The sequence below is a fragment of the Delphinapterus leucas genome, chromosome 4 (genome assembly GCF_059928025.1).
Source record: "Delphinapterus leucas isolate spDelLeu-1000000601 "Yukka" chromosome 4, BTC_Dleu_Yukka2, whole genome shotgun sequence".
Lineage (NCBI taxonomy): Eukaryota > Metazoa > Chordata > Mammalia > Artiodactyla > Monodontidae > Delphinapterus > Delphinapterus leucas.
This window is the reverse complement of record NC_143132.1, coordinates 147,867,313-147,889,077: the sequence shown is the minus strand read 5'-3', so window position 1 is coordinate 147,889,077 and position 21,765 is coordinate 147,867,313. Positions and strand designations below refer to the sequence as shown.

The window sequence follows — 21,765 nt, the reverse complement described above, 5'->3', positions numbered from 1 at the left end:
TTAACTATTTCCTTTCCCATATTAGGGAAGTTTTCAACTATAATCTCTTCAGATATCTTCTCAGTTCCTTTCTTTTTGTCTTCTTCTTCTGGAACCCCTATAATTCGAATGTTGGTGCGTTTAATGTTGTCCCAGAGGTCTCTGAGACTGTCCTCAGTTCTTTTCATTCTTTTTTCTTTATTCTGCTCTGCTGTAGTTATTTCCACTATTTTATATTCCAGGTCACTTATCCGTTCTTCTGCCTCAGTTATTCTGCTATTCATACCATCTAGAGTATTTTAAATTTCATTTATTGTGTTGTTCATCATTGTTTGTTTCATCTTTAGTTCTTCTAGGTCCTTGTTAAATGTTTCTTGCATTTTGTCTATTCTATTTCCAAGATTTTCGATCATCTTTACTATCATTATTCTGAATTCTTTTCCAGGTAGACTGCCTATTTCCTCTTCATTTGTTAGGTCTGGTGGGTTTTTATCTTGCTCCTTCATCTGCTGTGTGTTTTTCTGTCTTCTCATTTTGCTTATCTTACTGTGTTTGGGGTCTCCTTTTTTCAGGCTGCAGGCTCGTAGTTCCCATTGTTTTTGGTGTGTGTCCCCAGTGGCTAAGGTTGGTTCAGTGGGTTGTGTAGGCTTCCTGGTGGAGGGGACTAGTGCCTGTGTTCTGGTGGATGAGGCTGGATCTTGTCTTTCTGGTTGGCAGGTCCACGTCTGGTGGTGTGTTTTGGGGTGTCTGTGGACTTATTATGATTTTAGGTAGTCTCTCTGCTAATGGGTGGGGTTGTGTTCCTGTCTTGCTAGTTGTTTGGCCTAGGATGTCCAGCACTGTAGCTTGCTGGTCGTTGAGTGAAGCTGGTTGCTGGTGTTGAGATGGAGATCTCTGGGAGATTTTCACCGTTTGATATTACGTGGAGCTGGGAGGTTTCTTGTGGACCAGTGTCCTGAAGTTGGCTCTCCCACCTCATAGGCACAGCACTAACTCCTGGCTGCAGCACCAAGAGCCTTTCATCCACATGGCTCAGAATAAAAGGGAGAAAATGTAGAAAGGAAGAATTAGTAGAAGTAGAAAGAAAGAAAGAAAGAAAAGAGGGAGGGAGAGAGGAAGGAAGGAAGGAAGGAGGGAAGGAAGGAAAAAAGAAAGAAGATAAAGTAAAATAAGATAAAATATAAATTTATTAAAATAATAAATAATTATTAAGAAAAAAATTTAAAAATACAAAAAACAAAAAAATGGACGGATAGAACCCTAGAACAAATGGTGTAAGCAAAGCTATACAGCATAAATCTTGCTCTCAAAGTCCACCTCCTCAATTTGGGATGATTCGTTGTGGATACATGTATTTCGCACGTGCAGGTACATCAAGTTGATTGTGGAGCTTTAATCCGCTGCTCCTGGGGCTGCTGGGAGGGATTTCCCTTTCTCTTCTTTGTTCTCACTGATCCCAGGGTCTCAGCTTTGGATTTGGCCCCGCCTCTGACTGTAGGTCACCGGAGGGCGTCTGTTCTTCGCTCAGACAGGACGGGGTTAAAGGAGCCGCTGATTCGGGGGCTCTGGCTCACTCAGGCCGGGGGGAGGGAGGGGCACGCATTGCGGGGCGGGCCTGCGGCGGCAGAGGCCGACGTGACGTTGCAGCAGCCTGAGGCGCGCCGTGAGTTCTCCTGAGGAAGTTGTCCCTGGATCCCGGGACCCTGGCAGTGGCGGGCTGCACAGACTCCCCGGAAAGGGGGTGTGGAGAGTGACCTGTGCTCGCACGCAGGCTTGTTGGTGGCGGCAGCAGCAGCGTTAGCGTCTCATGCCCGTCTCTGGCGTCCGCGCTGTTAGCCGCGGGTCGCGCCCGTCTCTGGAGCTCCTTTAAGCAGCGCTCTTAATCCCCTCTCCTCGCGCACCAGGAAACAAAGAGGGAAGAAAAAGTCTCTTGCCTCTTCGGCAGCTCCAGGCTTTTCCCGGACTCCCTCCCGCCTAGCCGTGGCGCACTAGCCCCCTGCAGGGTGTGTTCACGCCGCCAACCCCAGTCCTCTCCCTGCGCTCCGACCGAAGCCCGAGCCTCAGCTCCCAGCCCCGCCCGCCCCGGCGGGTGAGCAGACAAGCCTCTCGAGCTGGTGAGTGCTGGTCGGCCCCGATCCTCTGTGCGGGCATCTCTCTGCTTTGCCCTCTGCACCCCTGTTGCTGTGCTGTCCTCCGCGGCTCCGAAGCTTCCCCCTCCGCCACCCGCAGTCTCCACCCGCGAAGGGGCTTCCTAGTGTGTGGAAACTTTTCCTCTTTCACAGCTCCCTTCCAGAGGTGCAGGTCCCGTCCCTATTCTTTTGTCTCTGTTTATTCTTTTTCCTTTTGCCCTACCTAGGTACGTGGGGGGGGTTTCTTGTCTTTTGGGAGGTCTGAGGTCTTCTGCCAGCGTTCAGTAGGTGTTCTGTAGTTGTTGTTCCACGTGTAGATGTATTTCTGGTGTATCTGTGGGGAGGAAGGTGATCTCCGCGTCTTACTCTTCCGCCATCTTCCCGGAATCCCCTGTGGTAGAGTTCTTGTTGCTGCACATCCTTGATAACATTTGGTAATGTCAGGCTCTTAAATTTAACCCATCTAAAATGTATTTTATTGTGGTCTGAAAAAGCATTGCCTTGTTTTCTAATGAGGTTGAATGTCTTTTCATACTTATTTACCATCTGTGTTTCCTTTTTTGTTAATTGCTGCTCATCTCAACCCCCTATTTCTTAGTTCATAAGGGGTGTGTGTGTGTGTGTGTGTGTGTGTACTGTGGTCAGATTTATCAGTCTGTTCTTTTATGCCTAGTAATTTTTGAATTTTGCCTAAGAAATCCTTCCATCCCTATTTTATATTTTTTCTAAATGTTTTAAAATTTTACCTTTATATTTAAGTCTACAATGCATCTGGAGTGGATTTTTCTGTTCTATTGCATGAGATAGGGATCCAATTTCATTTTTCTCATATGAAAAACAGTTATACTAGCATAATTTCCCGCCTTGGTCTTCAGTGCCAAGGCTTTCATAAATTAAAATTTCGATTATGTGAGACTGCTTTTGGTCTTTCTGTTCTATTTCGTTGGACCATCTGTTTCTGTGTGAACACCTCAGGTTTGCTTTCCTTTTCCTCTTTTGTTTTCCATTCTTCTGCCCTCCTCTAAGGATCCTGGATCTTTCATTCCAAAATTCACTTATATCCAAGGTCAGCCAGTTTATTAGGAGCATCCTGATAGATTCCATAGTGTATCAATAGCAGAACAAACAGGGCTATCTCTTGCTCATGGTGATGTCCTCTCATAGCACATGCCAGTATGTTATAAAGTCCCCATCGCCACCAGGGTGACCATGGCAAAGAGGAATGAAGGGGGCAAAGAATACGTTCTGTCACTCTTTCTCTAAGATTTCACTACAATTTCTTTTTCATATGTGCCACCATATCACTCTGTTGACTCAGTTTTTTTCTTCTAAACAGCTGTCATTCAGGTCTCCCCCAACTCTGCACCCTGTACTTCCTAATTATGTTTTCTAATAAATGCAATACTTTATATTTTCCTCTCCAAATTTTATCTAATTCATTTTATCAGATCATTTTATATACATGATTATATTATTTCAACTATTCACAACCATTCAGTGATGATAATCCTCTCTGTCTGCATCCACATCGATACAGTTCTTGACAGGAGAATGCTCAATAGCTCAATTGACGTTGATTAATTAATTCTCAGCTGTTCAACTCATCTATTCATTCTTTGTCATTCAGGTCACATCCTACTATCTTACCCCAGGATACCTTACAAGACTTTGTCAAGCATCTTGCTGAAATAGGTATGTGATGCCACTGGTATACCTTGATGTAAATGCACATAAAATATAATTGAACATATTTGTTTTATCATATTGTCAAATAGCACATATCATATATCATATATTTGTTTATGTCTCCTCCCCAACCCATTGCTACTCTTTATTGATTACCTTGTTTCAGTTTCTTTCAATAATATTCATAAACCATGTATTTAAGTATAACTTCTAGAATTACAGGTGTTACCGGTATGATATTGTTTCCCACACCCACTTTTCTCCCCCCACTGCCCTCAGGTCCCGCTTTTGATAATCAAGACAAAATTTACTTTTCTCATCTACAACAACGAGAAAAACTTTTTGTTGGTTACTTGTTTCTCTCCATTACTTCTGAAGATCTAATGCATCTGAGCCTAGAGACTTAAACACAATTAGGTACTCACTTTCCATCTTCTCATTTTTTCAGTCTACTACTAAAATTAACCATTTCAGGTCTCTTCTTTACAGTTTGAGGGTCATTCTTCCTGATAAACATGACAAAAGCCACAGGGAGAAGGACCGTTTTCCTTCCCCTTTGTCATATGCTAACATTGCACCATCTGGCTCAAGCCAGGGGTCTAGCCCTTCCTATTCTTCTTGCCCTGAACATAACCAAAGTGCATTTTTACTTACTCAGCATTTTCTTTGCAAGCTTCAGCTCATCCTTTACTCCAGCTTGATTGATTTTATTCTGACATGTGACCATGCTGCTGACAACCAAATTGTGCTAGGGAAGGTGAAAGAAAGCTTGTCAAGACTTAGTGAAGCTGAACCTTAAAACAAACACCAATCTTGCTGGTTACACTGGTAATTAATCCTGCTGAGAGCATATTCCCAAAAGAGGATTGGAGGCTAAGAGATGGGTTTGATCACATGAGATAGAGACACCCATCAACTCTATGCCTGATGCTGCTACCGTATGGCAAAGAACATTCTTTACAATATCTGAAGGATGTCTCTGAAATAACATCTGTGCCTAAGAACAGCAATACTGTCCATCGCGTTGATTTTCAGTAGCCGATGCCAGACACATAGTAGTACTCAATAGAAATTTGTTTATTGACAAAATGAGAACAATAAATATTGGAGGAGAGGAAAAAGGATTATTTCCTTCAAGTCACATGAGGGACTAAAGTTGAGTATATGGATTTAATTGTTTATACTGTCTTTGGACTGATTTGACATTTTTCACTTTAAGATTCTGGCCACTTTGATCCACAGGGAAACGTTAGTGGTGAAAATATAGAATCTGCTTCTTGGAAAATGCATTGCTTAGACAGATTAAAGACACATAAGCTAGAGAAAGTATGCAAATCTTCCTTGTTTGAATGGAAGGGAAAGGAAGCAATGGAAGGAATTAGTGGAAATTTTCAAATCTTAGTCTCTTTCTGATATTTTTGATAAAAGCCGCTGGGAGTGAGTCAAGAAGGAAGACTAACAAGTTCAAAACATCTGCCAAAAAAAACTGCTATTTTCTCTTGAATGTTAGTAATTAAAACTGTTTTAATACTCTCAGTTATTCTCGGTTAAGTTTGCAGAAAAATGTGTATGTGTGTGTGTGCATAGGTGAAAAGAGAGAAAGAAAGAAAGAATCATTTTTCTTTTCCTAGGGTTCAATAGTTTAATATATAATGTAATCCAGGGCTTTGCAGAAGTGAGCTTGTTGAACAACTCCTGGTACTGCGTGTAGTAATCTCTAAGTTTGCTCAAGTCCTTTTGGAAATAGGCGTGGCGGAAATGATAGATTACTAATCAATCAGTTCCCTGTGTATTTGTATTGATTCTGTAGCTCACTGTTCACACTTGCTTAAACATTCATTCAAACTGAGACCCTTTTTTGGTTAAAAAAAAAAAGTACGCAGTGATATGAACTGTGTTAACTGGTGACTAGCTGGAAGGGAGAGGTTTTCCTCAGCCACAGATCCAACTTCAGTTCAGGGTTTGCTATTTTTAAGCACAGAACTTTGAAACTTAATTCAGTTAAAGAGGGAGGAAGTTGTCAGGGGAGGGTAGCTAAAAGTTCATGCTAAATTTACTTAGAACCAGATTGTGTTCATTAATATTTATACGTCTCTGGTTGGGAAGGGCGATTACGCTCCTTTAAAAACACTGGGTATTCATTATCCGCGTATCGCGTGGCCTTCTGATCAGGGAAGGTGGGTTTTCATTGTGCGATCAGTGGAGATACAGATGGAAACCATCTGGTGCCTCATCCCTTGTCTGTCAAAGCCTCGTCTTGTCTCTCACATGTCAACGATGAATGGAAGGATTTCAATCTCGAACAGAACAATGCAGCTCGAATCCCTCAGCTAGCCAAGGGGTTCTTGGCAAGCGTTGATGGGCTTAATATTTTAAAGAAACCAGCAATCATTTTAATTCATTAGTTGAGGCCTGTTGTTCTAGGCAGTGTTTTTGATTTGTATTTTGGGCATTGGCTTTGTTTTTGACTCACAAGCGTATTCCATATGGGCATATTTTCTTTTACACAGTGTAACTCGTGGGGACAAAAGTGGGAGTTTTATCAGATAAAATGACCAAAATGCTGAGAGTTCTTTTAATCATCTTCTGTATTGATTATGATTCGTATTAAGAGTTACCAAAATTTTCCTTGTTAGCTAAGAGCATAAATCAGAGAACACAGAATTTAATTAACCTAGCTATAGGCAATACGTCTAAAACTCCATGCATTTCCTATCTCAGTTCCTTTGAGATAAGGAAACTTGGTGCAGAGCTGTCTTAGAGCACCTTGGGTCCACACTCTAGTGGCTGGCTGGCTGCCTGTGAAGGTGACTTCCGGGATGGAAGCAAAGTAACCAACCCACATGGTTAGCTTTGACAGTCATACTCTAGCTAATAAAGAACAGGTTGGTTTTGCTGCATTCCACATTGAGAAGAAAGAGGTGAATCACCAAAAAGCAAGTTGATGTCAGAGCCTTATTCAGAAACTCATTTCCAGGGTGCATCCTGGGGTTGGTAGAGATTCAGCTCAGCTCTTTACACCTGCCAAGACTGTGGTGGCCATTACAGCAGTTATAAGCCCACCACTGACATGAGTGTGGAGAGTGGACATACGTATACATATAACTGAGTCACTTTGCGGTACAGCAGAAACTCACACAACATTGTAAAGCAACTATACTCCGATTTAAAAAAAAATTCATAAGCTTGAAAAAAAAGATTGTGCATTGCACTATATGTAAATTTTACCTTAAAAAGTAAATAAACAGTTCATAGTATGCAAGAAGAAAAACAAGAGCGAACACATAACGGGCAAATTCTTTTATTTATTGTAATGATTGTTGTGTTGATACATAGTGCTTATTACCTGCCAGGTACTGTTCTACAGTGCTATATAGACTTTCATTCATTTAATCCTTGCAACCACTCCAATAGGTAAATTCTATTATTATCCTCATTTTACAGACGAGGAAACTGAAGCCCGAAGAGATTAAGAACTTGCCCAAACTCCATAGCTTTTAAATGGCAGCATAGGGATTCAAATCCAGATAGCCAGTCTCCGAAATCTGTGTGCATATCCTGCAAACTGTCTCTCACAGTCACTCTTGGAGGTAGAGGTCACTCTTGTTATTTCTGTTTCAAAGATGAGGAAACTAAAGCACGTCCTTAGTCTAGGACGTATAAATTGTAGCTGTGGAGCCAGGACTCAGACTTCCTGAATCCCATTCTCTTGATACAATGGAAAATTCAGAACAGTCACTATGAGGCACCACAATAAACTCAATCATTAGAGAAGTACTGTATTTGTTCAGGGTAATACAGTCCTAGGAAAAGGAAATATACTGATTCTTTACAGATTTACAATAATGTAATTCAACCAAATGATTATAGTTTATTTTCGACGAACATGGAATTGAAATTAACTCATTCTGATGCTACTCAATTGAGTGTTTACTGTATTTTTCTTGCCTCCAAATGTTGGTGAACGTAATCCTTAGTACGTAAAAAGCTTTATCAGGGCTTCCCTGGTGGCGCAGTGGTTGAGAGTCCGCCTGCCGATGCAGGGGACGTGGGGGTTCGTGCCCCGGTCCGGAAAGATGCCACATGCCGCGGAGCGGCTGGGCCCGTGAGCCATGGCCGCTGAGCCTGCGCGTCCGGAGCCTGTGCTCCACAACGGGAGAGGCCGCAACATTGAGAGGCCCGCGTACCGCCAAAAAAAAAAAGCTTTTTCAATTCCATAGGAAGAAAACTGAATAGTCACATTTTTTAAAGAATGGACAAAGAATGAAAATAAATACAAGTGGACTATAAATGTTTTAAAATGACAAAAAGATTTAACCTCATTAAAGAATAGTAGGAACTCATCCTGTTACTAAAGTGGCACAGATTAAATAAAGTGGTGATATATAGCATCACCCTATGGTGCAAGGGAATTGGCTAAGGATGCTTTTTTTTTAAGGACAATTTTTCAATGTGTATCAATAGCCTTAAAGGGTATATACATTTTGATCTATGAATACTGCTTCTAGGGACTGATGCCAAGAATGGCATCATGAATGTGAACAAAGACTTTTGATAGGACTTCCCTGGTGGCGCAGTGGTTGAGAATCTGCCTGCCAATGCAGGGGACACGGGTTTGAGCCCTGTTCTGGGAAGATCACACATGCCACGGAGCAACTAAGCCTGTGCGCCACAACTACTGAGCCTGCGCTCTAGAGCCCACGAGCCACAATTACTGAGCCTGGATGCCACAACTACTGAAGCCCGTGCGCCTGGAGCCCGTGCTCCGCAACAAGAGAAGCCGCCACACTGAGAAGCCCGTGCACCAAGAATCCGCCTGCCAATGCAGGGGACACGGGTTTGATCCCTGGTCCGGGAAGATCCCACATGCCACGGGGCAACTAAGCCCGTGCACCACAACTACTGAGCCCACACGCCACAACTTCTGAAGCCCGTGCACTCTGGGGACCGCATGCTGCAACTACTGAAGCCCATGCACCTAGAGCCCGTGCTCTGCAACAAGAGAAGCCCCCGCTCGCCACAGCTAGAGAAAGCCCACGCAGCAACAAAGACACAGCACAGCCAAAAAAATCCGACTTTTTTTTTTTTTTTTTTGCGGTACGCGGGCCTCTCACTTTTGTGGCCTCTCCCGTTGCGGAGCACAGGCTCCGGACGCGCAGGCTCAGCGGCCATGGCTCACGGGCCCAGCCACTCCGTGGCAAGTGGGATCTTCCCGGACCGGGGCACGAACCTGCGTCCCCTGCATCGGCAGGCGGACTCTCAACCACTGCGCCACCAGGGAAGCCCAAAACCCAACTTCTTTAATAATCGAAGAAAACATTATTTATAAAAGCAAAAATATGAAACAACTGCTAAAGTTTTGATAAAATATATTTAGCACATTCCTGTGATGGACTAAAGGCAACTTTAAAAATATGTTGTCTAAAATATTTAGTAATACAGTAGGATGTAAAAGATGTAAGTGAAAAAGCAGGTTAAGAAGGTTATGTGTACAATACAATCATTTTTTTATGAAAAGCAAATTGATATCAAAGTGTTAATAATGTTATTTCAAAGTAACAGTGGACTTATTTTTATTTTCCTTTCTGTTACAACAAAAAGTGAATTAAAAATCAGAAATAAAATAATACCTTTTAACTTAAAAAATTTTTTTCTACTAGATTTTTATAATCCTGTCAAAAATGTGATGTTAATGAATGTAAGAAGGGCTCTAGATTTATGGACATTTAATTAGGTGTTGAGGCACAATGAAGGGACATAGAGTCAATTAGCCCTTTTTAAAAAATATATATATATATATTTATTTATTTATTTTGGCTATGCCAGGTCTTAGTTGTGGCACGCAGGATCTTCGTTGCGGTGTTTGGGCTTCTTAGTTGTGGCATGCGGACTCTTAGTTGTGGCATGTGGGATCTAGTTCCCTGACCAAGGATCGAACCCGGGCCCCCTGCATTGGGAGCGTGGAGTCCTACCCACTGGACCACCAGGGAAGTCCCCAATTAGCCCTTTTAATTTGTATCACGTAGCACAGCGGTTCTCATGAGGTCCACTTTCTGATTCAGGAGGTGTGGATGAGGTCCAGAAATGTTCATGTCTAAGAAGTACCCCAGGGCCCAAACTGTTTCAACCATGTTCTCAATCATAGCTGGATGTCAGAATCCCTTAAGGAGCATAAAAAAACCCCCAGAACAATTAGGTCAAACCTCTGGGTCTTGGACTGGAAGAACTCCAAGTGCTTCTAGCTGTTGGCCAGGGCTGAGAACCACTGCTGCCACCGTGCTTCCAAGCCACCATTTTACTCCTGTATTAATTTCAGAAATTGAAAAGCTGAAGCCCTCTGTCTGCAATTAACTGAACTATAAATACTTTGAAGATCCTTAGTCACTAAGCAGGTAGTTTTAATAGGGTGATTCTCCATCAACATTCTTAAGATATCCCTGGAAAGCACTTTTACAAAATTTCTCTATTTAAATATCTTGTCTTCTGCTGGATTGGAGTAGAGCATTTTCCTCTGAGAACTTTTGTTGTGAAGTAAATAAAGGTTTTCTTGGAGTAGGCCATATATACCTGGGTGTTCATTCTTTTCTTTTTTTTCTTTTTAAAAAATTTTTTATCTTATATTGGAGTATAGTTGATTTACAATGTGTTAGTTTCAGGTGTACAGCAGAGTGATTCAGTTATACATATACATGTATCCATTCTTTTTCAAATTCTTTTCCCATATAGAATATTGAGTAGAGTTCCCTGTGCTGTATAGTAGATCCTTGTTGATTACCTATTTTATATATAGTAGTGTGTATCTGTTAATCTCAAACTCCTAATTTATCCCTCCCCCCCCACTTTCCCCTTGGGTAACCATACGTTTGGTTTTGGGGGGTTTTTTAGTTTTTTTTTAAATATAAGTGTTTGTTTATTTATTTATTTATTTATTTATTTGCTGTACCACGCAGCATGCAATGCAGGATCCTAGTTCCCTGACCAGGGATGGAAACCGTGCCCCCTGCAGTGGAAATACAGAGTCTTAACCACTGGACTGCCAGGGAAGTCCCTTAAGTTTTTTTTTTTTTTTATGTCTGTGATTCTTTTCTTTTACAGTGAAATCAGATTCAATAAACAGATTGTCCTAAAAAGTACTGATGAACATAAAATTACCCAGAATCATGCTTGATACACTACACTGGGTACAGTCCACAGTTATATAGCACTAGGACATACCTCCTTGGAAACGGTAGGGCTAACCCAGTATTACATGTCTGCTTTACATACAAAGCAAGCGTCTGACACATGGATGAGCACTGATACTTGGAAGTCAGCAATGGGTACTGAAGTGCATTGAATCGGTTCCAACCTCTGAATACATCGTGCTCCAAATGTGAACTATAGGTTAATTCTTGAGAACACAGAATTTACTTGCCTGTGGAAATAATGGTTAAGTCCCCTTTTTCAAAACTCAAAGCCGGGGCGACAGGAACCAGGCAAACTGGTAGCAGAGTCGGTTTTTCTCATCAGCCGCCCTTTCTTTACCTCCTAAGTGTCCTCTCTTCTGCTGCAGATGACCCCTCCCAGCTGTGTCAGTCATTCATTGCTTTATAACAAACCACCCCACAACTCAGTGGCTTCAAATAAAAACTGTTTGCTATTTCTCACAATTCTGTGGGTCAGGACTTCAGGTACAGTTGGCCGGGCAGTTCTCTTGCTCCATTTGGTATTGGCTGGGGATCACTCATTCAGCCTATTCAGCTGTGGCCGGGCTGGGCTAGAAGCTCCAAGAAGCTTTTACTCAACTGTGGGTGACCTGGTGTTTCTCCTGGGGCCTTGCCACACAGCTAGTTTGGATGTTCTTACAGTGTGGAGGTCTCAGGGGGCTCAGAACTCTCACATGGAAGCTGCCTTCCAAGAAGGGAGAAGCAGAAGCTTCCAGTCCTCTTAAGTCTTAGACTAAGAAGTCCTGGGACCCAGCATATCACTTCTTCCACGTTCTATTGGTCAAAGCAAGTTACAAGGCTTCCCCAAATGTAAAAGGGAGGAGAAGTGCGTCCTACCTTCAATGGGGGAGTGGCGTGTGCTTATAGGGAAGGAAAACATTGGTGGCCATCTTTGGAGACGGTCTTCTGTACCATCCCTTCTCTGTTGGATTCTGGAGGAGGTTGGGATATGAGGTCCTAACTCTTCAAAGTAAGACCCACCAATGTGGTCATGTCCCCAAAGCTCAGGGGCATCCAGAGATGTGAAAATTCCTCAGCAGCAGCTAAAAGAATGGTGAATTCATGCCTATCCCTCTTTTAGCTCCTGTTTTGTCATTAAAAAGTCAGGAATCTGGGCTTTCCCTGGTGGCGCAGTGGTTGAGAGTCTGCCTGCCGATGCAGGGGACGCGGGTTCGTGCCCCGGTCCGCGAAGATCCCACATGCCGCGGAGCGGCTGGGCCCGTGAGCCATGGCCGCTGCGCCTGCGCATCCGGAGCCTGTGCTCCGCAACGGAAGAAGCCACAACAGTGAGAGGCCCGTGTACCGCAAAAAAAAAAAAAAAAAAAAAGAAAGTCAGGAATCTAAGTTTGCATCTGGGGAGGAAATGGAGGAAAGTGGCCATATCAACGTTAGTTTCAGCCGTATCCGAAACCCCAAGTAACAGTGAAGTAAACAAGTTTATTTGTTTCTCCTGTGAAGTTCAGAGGCAGGCCCAGCAGTGCTGGCATAGTTTCCTTAAACCCACTGCTCCACCCTCAAAACAAAATTGGAAAAATGGCAACTCTTCCATAACTACTGCACAGATCAAATCCATATCCCTAATTCAGATGATCCTAATTCCTCACTCGTGGGTCTTTGACTCTGGGCAGTTATCCATCCATGCCACCAAATTTCCTGAATGTCCGCTTTTTATGGAAATGATGCTAGCATAGCATACAGGCGTCGTGAACAATTAGATAGACAGAATTTCAAGCCTTATAAAATTTTCCAAGCCCCCCAAAGCTACGGAGTTTCTCTTGATTTCTCAGGGTGCGAGTCACAAAATATTTGCATCAGATTTACCTAGTGAGCATGTTTAACGTACAGATTACTGGGCCCCATCCAAGACTTTCTAAATCAAATTCTTTGAAGGATAAGACCCAGGAATCTGCATTTTCACAAGTGTCCTCAGTGATTTTGTGTGTGTGTGTGTGTGTATTGAATTTGGAGAATCATTGCCATAAAACATTGGGTAATGTTTTAAAACTTGCAGTATTTTCATTTAGCACATCATCGTCTCAACTAAGAAGCCACTTTGCAAAAGGTGCTACAAAGAGGGTTATAAATACGTGGTTTAAGTAAATTCTTCAGTGTTCAGTGCGGGGGGGATCTAAATACATAAAACTTAAGGGCAAATAAAACCTTTTTTAAAAAGTTTCATAGTCGTACAATTAACACTAGATATGGTCACAGAAAAATCCTTTTTTTCATCTGCATATCTTTAGGGTGTGTGTGTGTGTGTACACATAAATGTGCAAACCATGAAAAGGGAACAGGGTTGCAGGAGACTACAACAAAGATTGAAGGGTAGCATCTACCCTAAGAACAGCCAACTTCTGGGAGATAATTAGACAAGTTGGCATGGGTTCGAACAGGGAAGAAAAGGGAAAGAATAGGACAAACGTTTAATGACCTTGAGAACACGAACTCCCCCTCAGACAGTCACACGACAGCTGGACAGTATTGGCTTTGGACCAGGCAACCCAAGTGTGAATCTGCCTCAGTCACTTACCCAGTCCTGTGGTTATGCGTAAGTTACTTAATCCCTCTAGATCCCCATTTCTTCATTTGTGAACCTGGATGATGAAAAAACCAACATAATCAGTGACACAAGTGCTGGGGAGAGTTAGCAAGGAAAACAGCAGGAGATGTTGGCATAAGATGGGCACTCAGTGGCACCCATGGGAGAGGGGCCAAAGCTAAAAAGACTCTCTCTTGTGAAATGTAGCTAATCAATATTGCTATTTTTAATTCATATTAAATATTGCATATTTAATTCAAGAGTGACCAAAACCAAGGCCACCCATGCTTTTAGGGTTTCTGGCTGTAGAAGGATGGTGAGCCAAGTTAGAATATTTGTAGGTAGAAGAAAACTTCAAGAGGAGCTAATAACTGAAGCCCATCATTTTGACCTTTTAGTTTCTACGAAATAAATGACAGCTCATTGGTGATATTGCTCTAGTTTTCTATACTAGCAAGTTATTTTTTGCTGGTTGCAGTCAGAACATGTGAGGATGACACTGATTCACTCAAGAAATTATTCTAACTCAATGGGACATGACCTCAATTTCACCCAATTACATTTTCGATCTAGAGGAGCCCTAGGAGATAATTTAGGCCTATTTTATAAATATTTATTGTTAAACCAGGAAGAAATGACTCGCCCAAGGCAGGTGGTGTCTTCGTGATTCGACCAATGTTCTTTCTCCTCTGCCATAATACTTTGGCCAGGGATTCTGGGCCAGCCCTTTCTTTCTTTTTTTCTTAATTGAAGTATAGTTGATTTATAGCATTGTGCCAATCTCTGCTGTAGAGCGAAGTGACTCAGTTATACACATATAAACAGTCTTTCCTTTAAATATTCTTTTCAATTATGATTTATCATAGGATAATGAATATAGTTCCCTGTGCTATATATCTTGTTGTTTATCCATCCTCTATATAATAGTTTATATCTGCTAATCCCAACCTCCCAGTCCTTTCCTTCCCCACCCCCTCCCCCTTGGCAGCCACAAGTCTGTTCTGTATGTCTGTGAGTCTGTTTCTGTTTTGTAGATAAGCTCATTTGTGCCATATTTTAGATTCTACATATAAGTGATATCATATGGTATTTGTCTTTCTCTTTCTGACTTATTAGTATGATAATCTCTAGTTGCATCCATGTTGCTGCAAATGGCATTATTTCGTTCTTTTTTATGGCTGAGTAGTTTTCCATTGTATATATGTACCACATCTTCTTTATCCATTCATCTGTCAATGGACATTTAGGTTGTTCCCATGTCCTGGCTATTGTGAATAGTGCTGCTGTGAACATAGGGGTGCATGTATCTTTTCAAATTAGAGTTTTGTCCAGATATATGCCCAGGAGTGGGATTGTGGACCAGCCCTTTCTTAATCACCAGTAATAAGTGCCTACAACTGTGCTATGTTTAGGGGCCACTGCTCTGAACAGCACAGACATGGTTAAGCTCTTAGATTGCTCACCAGCTAGGAAGACCCACTGAACAATTCACTGAATTTTAGCCAAAAGGATTATGGGAGAGTTTAACAAAAGGATGTCAAGGAAGACTTCCCTGTTGAGCTGAGCCTTAAATGTAAAGGTAATTGGTCAATAAAAAGCAGGAAGGGAAGGAAGATTGAATGGTATGAAGCAAGGGACATGTAATGGGAGTAACCAAAGAACCTGGAGGTCCTGAAAAGCCACTGGGGCAGGAGAAGAGAGAGAGGGGAAAAGTAGAGCAAGGTGAGATCAGAGGGGTAGGCAGGAGCCGTGCTGAGAACAGGGACTCTATCTAAAGGGTTAGAGAGAGTCATTGAAGGGTGTTAAACAGGTAAGAGACCACACATGCAATCAGCGTGTCTGAGCACTGACTGCAGAGTGGAGAGGGATGTAGTTGGAAGGAGGCTCACAGGGGTGCCAGCGGGTAAGAACAGGCAGGAATCAGGTATGCTTTGTGCCATGTGATTTACTTAGCAGAGCTTTGTTTCATTAGGGGATTATTAACATTTTTTTTAATAAATTTTTTTACTGGATAAAAACAATACATACTTATTGTAGAAAATCTGGAAAATAAAGGAAACATAGAACAAAATCACCCCAAATTCCACAATTAAAGTCAAATAGCTTTTTATGCTTTGGGAATATTTCTTTTCTAATCTTTCTTTCCTAAATTCATTTTTAATATATGTAATATATATTTTATATATATATAATATCATACCAAGATAAAAAGTTTATATACCATTTTTACAAAAATATTGTTAGCATTTTTGAGCGCTCATTGTATGCAAGATTCTGAACAGAGTGCTTTTCCAATACTACCACAATTTAATCCTCGAAATAACCTTATGAGGTGGGATCTATTATTGTCCCCTTTTATACATGAGGAAACTGAGGCTTAGAAAGATTAAGCCACTTTTTAAACAGCTTTACTGAGGTATAATTGACATACCATGAGCTGCATGTATTTACAGTCTACAATTTGATAACATTTGACATAGGTATATACCTGGAAATCTTCACCATAGTCAAGATGATGAACTTAAATGTCACCCCAAAGTTTTCTCTTATCCCTTAATTATCCCTTCTCCCCACTGCCCTCATCCCTAGGCAGCCATAGATCTGCTTTCTGTCACTATAGATTAGTTTGACTTTTCTAGAATTGTGGACTCATAAGTATGTATCATGTTTATTGTGTGGCTTCTTTCACTCAGTGTAATTATTTAAGATTAATCCTTGTTGTTGTATGTACCAATAGTTCATTGATTTTTATGGCCTAGTGGTATTCCATTGTATGGATGCCACAATTTCTTTATCCATTCACTTACTGATGAATATTTGACTGTTTCCAGTTTTTGACCTTTACAAATAACACATCTATGAGCATTAGTATACAAATCTTTGTATGGGTATATGTCTTCATTTTTCTTGGGTAAATACCTAAGAATGGAATGGCTAGGTCATAGGGTAGGTGTTACTTGTTTTACATAAAGAACACTCAAAACCCAATAATAAGAAAACAAGTAACCCAAAATAAAAGTAGACAAAAGTTGTAAACGTACACTTCACCAAAGAAGCTGTACAGATGGCAAATAAATGCATGAAAAGATGCTGAACATTATTAGTCAGTAAAGAAATGCGAGTTAAAATCATAGTGAGATACCACTATACTCTGATCAGAATGGCTAAAGTGAAGAAGACTGACCATTCCCAGTCTTGGTGTCTCCCATAGTCTGCTGGTGGAAATGTAAAATGGTACAAACCCTTTAGAAAATTGTTTGGTAGTTTCTTAAAAGGTTAAGTGTAAACTTACTGTATAAGTTTCCTATGGCTGCTGTAACAAATTACTATAAACTTGATGGATTAAAATAGCAGAAATTGGGCTTCCCTGGTGGTGCAGTGGTTGAGAGTCCGCCTGCCGTTGCAGGGTACACGGGTTCGTACCCCGGTCCGGCAAGATCCCACATGCCATGGAGAGGCTGGGCCCGTGAGCCATGGCCGCTGCGCCTGCGCGTCCGGAGCCTGTGCTCCGCAACGGGAGAGGCCACAACAGTAAGAGGCCCGCGTACCGCAAAAAAAAAAAAAAAAAACCAGAAATTTATTCTAAGTTCTGGAGGTCAGAAATCCAAAACCAAGGTGTCAACAGGGCTGTGCTCCCTTCAGAGGCTCTAGGGAGATTCTGTTGTTTGCCTCTACTGGTCCCTGGTGGTTGCCAGCATTCCTTGGCTTGAGGCTGCATCATACCGGTTTCTGGTTCCATCTTCACATCACCTTGCGCTCTTCTCGGTGTCTGTATCCAAAGTCCCTCTGTCTCCTCTTATAGGGAAACGTGATGATATTTAGGGTCCACCTACATAATCCAGCATATTCTCTCCCTCTCAGGATCCTTAATTTAAGCACATCTTTTGCCGTATATGATAATACCTACAGGTTCTGGAGATTAGGACATGCACATATCTTTTGGAGGACTAACATTCAGCCCACTACACCTACCATAAGCAAATTTTTAACCTCATGTTATAACACAAGCGCGTTCTCATTTTATTAAAATTCTTTGTAAATATCTTTTCAAATTTTCACAAAATATTTTCCACATCAGTGGATGGATACATCACAGTGAACCGTCACTTCAACTATTGAACATTAAGGAGATTCAAAAGAAATTCTTTATTTAAAATAATACTGCAGCAAACATCTTTATATGTAAAGCTGTTTATCTCTATATTTTGAGATTTTTTCCCCCTCTTAATCTTCATAAATGAGTTCTGTGGGCCAAAAACTATGAATATGAACTTATTTGTGTATCTTCTAGACGGGTAGTACCAAGTTATAGTCTATCTAGAATATAAGAAAGCCTCTTTAGCAGCTCCTTCCTATTTAAAGTAAAAAAAAATGTTTTTGCAAACTGATAAGTAGAAAATGGTATCTTATTTTAATTTATATTTCTAATGGAATGAGATGTTTTCCTGTATTTTTTTAACTTTCTAAAATTTTCTATCTTCTGCTCAATTGTCAATTTGATAATGCTTTTTTAAAAATGATCTTATATGAACTCTATATAGTTAAAAATAGTGACACTTTAAAATTTGTGTTACGAATGTCTTTCTGAATCTGTGGTTTGCTTTTGAATTTTGACAAGTTTTTATTTTGAGGGGTTTTAACAAACAAAAGGGTAAAATTATCTTACACAGGGACATTTTCCTTTGTATTTCTCCTACTGTGGCATTTTGAGAACATTTGAGAATTTGAGAAAATTGTCCCACATTCAGAGAGCAGATAACTATTCATCTAATTTTCTCCTAGTTTTTTAAATCCATCTGTACTTTTATTTTGATATATGAAGAGAAGTTGAGATAATAACTAAGTTTTTCTCAACTCCTAAATAATTATCTCAAAATCACTTTTATTGAATAATCCATCTCTTTATTGTTGATTTGTCTTCTTTATCATTTTTTAAGGTTCTCATATCAACTAGAGTCTGTTTTGGAGGACATTTATTCTATTCCATTCATCAATTTTTGGCCAATACAGGAGATTTATATTAAAATTTAAAAATATATTTTAATATCTAGGCAAATCAGGTATGAAGTTATATTTGTCTCTAATCAGAGAAGACTTCTGCTTAAATACAATGCTGTCATTGCATTTTATAAAAGCTAACAGGCTAGCACATAAATTATCTTGCCAATAACTTATGTCAGCCTTTACTTCTATAAATTAGCACATATATTTTTGACTCATGATGGAATACTCTCTGAATATAATATTTACATCCTTCCCTTTCCTGCTCCGATCTTATCCCCAAACTCATGGCCAGATGAGTTAGTGTATTTAGAAGTGTCCTCGGAACTTTTAAGCTATTTGACAAATACACTTTCAGCATGCTGATTTTCTCCCCCTCAGCCACAGAAATGACCAGCAGCTGCTCAACTAATCATATCCCCACATTCTGATTTGGTTATTTAAATCAGGGTTTCTCAACCTTGGCACTATTGACATTTGGGGGTAAAAAAAATTCTCTGTTGTGTCCTATACACAGTAGAATATTTACCAGCATCCCCCATCAGTTGCCAGTAACATCATGCCCTCCCTGCTCCATTTGTGACAATCAAAAATATCTCCAGATATTGCCAAATGTCTCTTCTGGGACAAAATTGCCTGTATTGAGAATTATTCATTTAGGTCAAAGTAGTCAGGCGGCATGCAGCATAATAAATGTATTTAACTTTTATTCACTTATTATCATTTTTTGCTGATCTTAGGAATACAATCAGGTTGAACCTAGAGCAATCTAATTCACTGCACAATGGTTCACTGTCATTGGGCTTAAAAAAATCAACCCGAGGGCATTCTGCTTGTCCATGTGACTTAAACATGACCCTAGTAAGAAGAATGACATTATGATTGCTCAAAATAAAACATCTCGGAGATCTCTTTCGGCTCATCCCTCCCCGCCGAGCCTATGTTGATGGTAAATGTGAAACGTTGTCAATTTGATAACCGTATTGGTATATGTAAATGAATGATGCCCTGAGTTTTAATCATACATTTTGATATTTAGAAGACAGCCTGAACTCTCTGTCCATAATTCTTTGACTCATCTTGCCTTTGATTTTAGCCTATAACCATGGCTGTCTGAGCTGGTTAGTTCAGAGGGGTTTTACAAGATGGTAATGAGGCCAATGTTGCAGTTTCAATTAGCCTCACAGAAGAAAAACCCAGCTTCACAGAAGCAGACTGAACTGCTCACCCGGCCACCACTCTCAGCCAACAGCCGAAAGGAAGATGAGGACAGAGGTTGCTGCCGACTCAGCACTCCCAGGACCGCTTAGCCTGGACAAGCCAAGGTCACTCATTGGTGGTGATGGGCCATCCGTGTTGTATCCCTCCACCAGTTCACTGCAGAAACAGACGAGGAAGAGCACCCTGTAAATCAGAGCTGCCTTGACAGCCAATGTAGACCATCGGGGCAAAGACTTCTTTATTCTGAATTTTTGGGAATTAACAAATAGGACAACCACAGTTTTGAAAGGTGAACACCTCTTTTTTTGTTTTCAAATTTATAACTTTGGCCATCTGTCTGAAGTATGTTTTATCCGCTCATGAAATTATCTTCTAGAGGGATGGGTGATCATACACAGAAATTTGCCTGCTGCTATGCAACTATAACAGTTAACACTGGCCATTTTTCATTGGAATGGGAAGACTTTAATAAGTATTGAAATGGAGATTGAATTTCACTTGCATTTAATATGGCTTTGTATTGGCAAAGGGATTGTAACAAGGATCCCTAGCACCAGTTTCCCTAATACTAGTTTTTTATGTAAAACGTATCCTCCGTGGAGACACGGCCCTCTGCATCTGCCCTGCATTCTAATGATTGGACTCAATTCTGCTTTTGGAATATTTACATTGTTCCTAGTAAACTGCCCATATAGTAACGGATGCAAGTAAAGCTTGGACAATTTGGTTTATACTCTCAGTTCCAGTATTAAGGTACATCTGCTTTTTTCCCTTTTCCTCTGGTCTTTGAATTCTGATCATACTCTCCAATCCAGGCCACATTTTTCCTGTAGGGAGCATCTGGAGCTTAAAATCATTTATATAATGGTCCTTTCTCATTGCTGCCTGAATTTTTCTTCTGGATTGTCAAGAGATCCAGAATGTGGATCTCGAATGTCGAATGTCGAATGTCGAATCTCGAATCTCGAATGTGGGTCGATATTCTGGTGATGAACAGATATTTAATTTCAAGCTCTTCCATTCAAAATGCATTCATCAAAATGCAATCAACTTTGATAGACGATGGGAAAATAGCTTTTAGATATTGATACGACCCTCACCTTATCAAAGATCTGCTAAACATACCGACTCTCAAATGAATAGTAGTGGACAAACCAAACAGATTGAGCCTTGACTGCAAGAATATCTACAGATGTTTCCGTGGATTGCTTTTTAAGCACTGAATTCAGGAGCATATGCTTTTTTTGAATTGATTTCTGTAGTGCAGTGGCATGGATACCACATTCTCTGTTACCATTAGAGTTGTATTCAGAACCTCTTGTTTCAAAACACATGATGTTCTCCTCTTTCTAAGAATTTTAATATTTATCTAACATTCCTGGGTGTCAGGCACTGTGCAAAGTGCTTTAATAAATTATTTCATTCAATTTTTTACCATGGCCTTGTGGCATACACTAGATATTATTATTATCCTCATTGTAGAGCTGAGGAACTGAGGGGTAAATGTTAGCCCATGGTCCAGGATCAGACAGATAGCTAACACCAACACATAGCAAAGCCAGAACTTGAATTTGATGAGTATGAATCCAGGGCCCATACACTTAACTACTACATTACACTGCCTCCTAGAAGTCATTATCACAAAATGTGTATTATTTTTTTATTTCCAAGAATAGTAATATGATTTTCTTTCTGTTATGACACTTGATTTGAAACAAGTAAATAAACATGATACTCAAATACCTTTCATGTCACCCAAACCTGAATTCCTACAGAAGTCTTGTCTGTGCTAATTTAACTTGCCGTGGGGTCTTCATTCCTCTGTTTTTCTTAAATGAGCCTTAAATTTGTAGCTAGAGACGTGTTCATGTTTTGAGTAATTGTACTTCACTCCCTATGACATTGTGGGTACTTAGAACATGTTCAGTGATGTTTTAAAGAATGCAATTTACACCACTTCCTTTGGAAGACTATAAATTAAAAACTGGTAGAAGGTGTCAAACCA

The 21,765-nt window shown here is 40.6% G+C and overlaps 1 protein-coding gene across 20 annotated transcripts in view; it reads left to right on the top strand.

The window, feature by feature from the left end:
• Positions 1–21,765, top strand: part of THRB (thyroid hormone receptor beta) — a 397,985-nt gene that overhangs the window by 72,153 nt on the left and 304,067 nt on the right. For 16 of the 20 annotated variants that reach the window (XM_089911216.1, XM_089911223.1, XM_089911214.1 and 13 more), the window contains exon 2: positions 3,736–3,800. The exons of 3 other annotated variants lie outside the window; for them this stretch is intronic. The gene's annotated coding sequence lies outside the window, so the exon portion shown is untranslated. Of the gene's footprint in view, positions 1–842; positions 2,094–3,735; positions 3,801–21,765 lie in introns of those variants that run through there. One more of the 20 variants, XM_089911215.1, reaches the window with a different exon arrangement.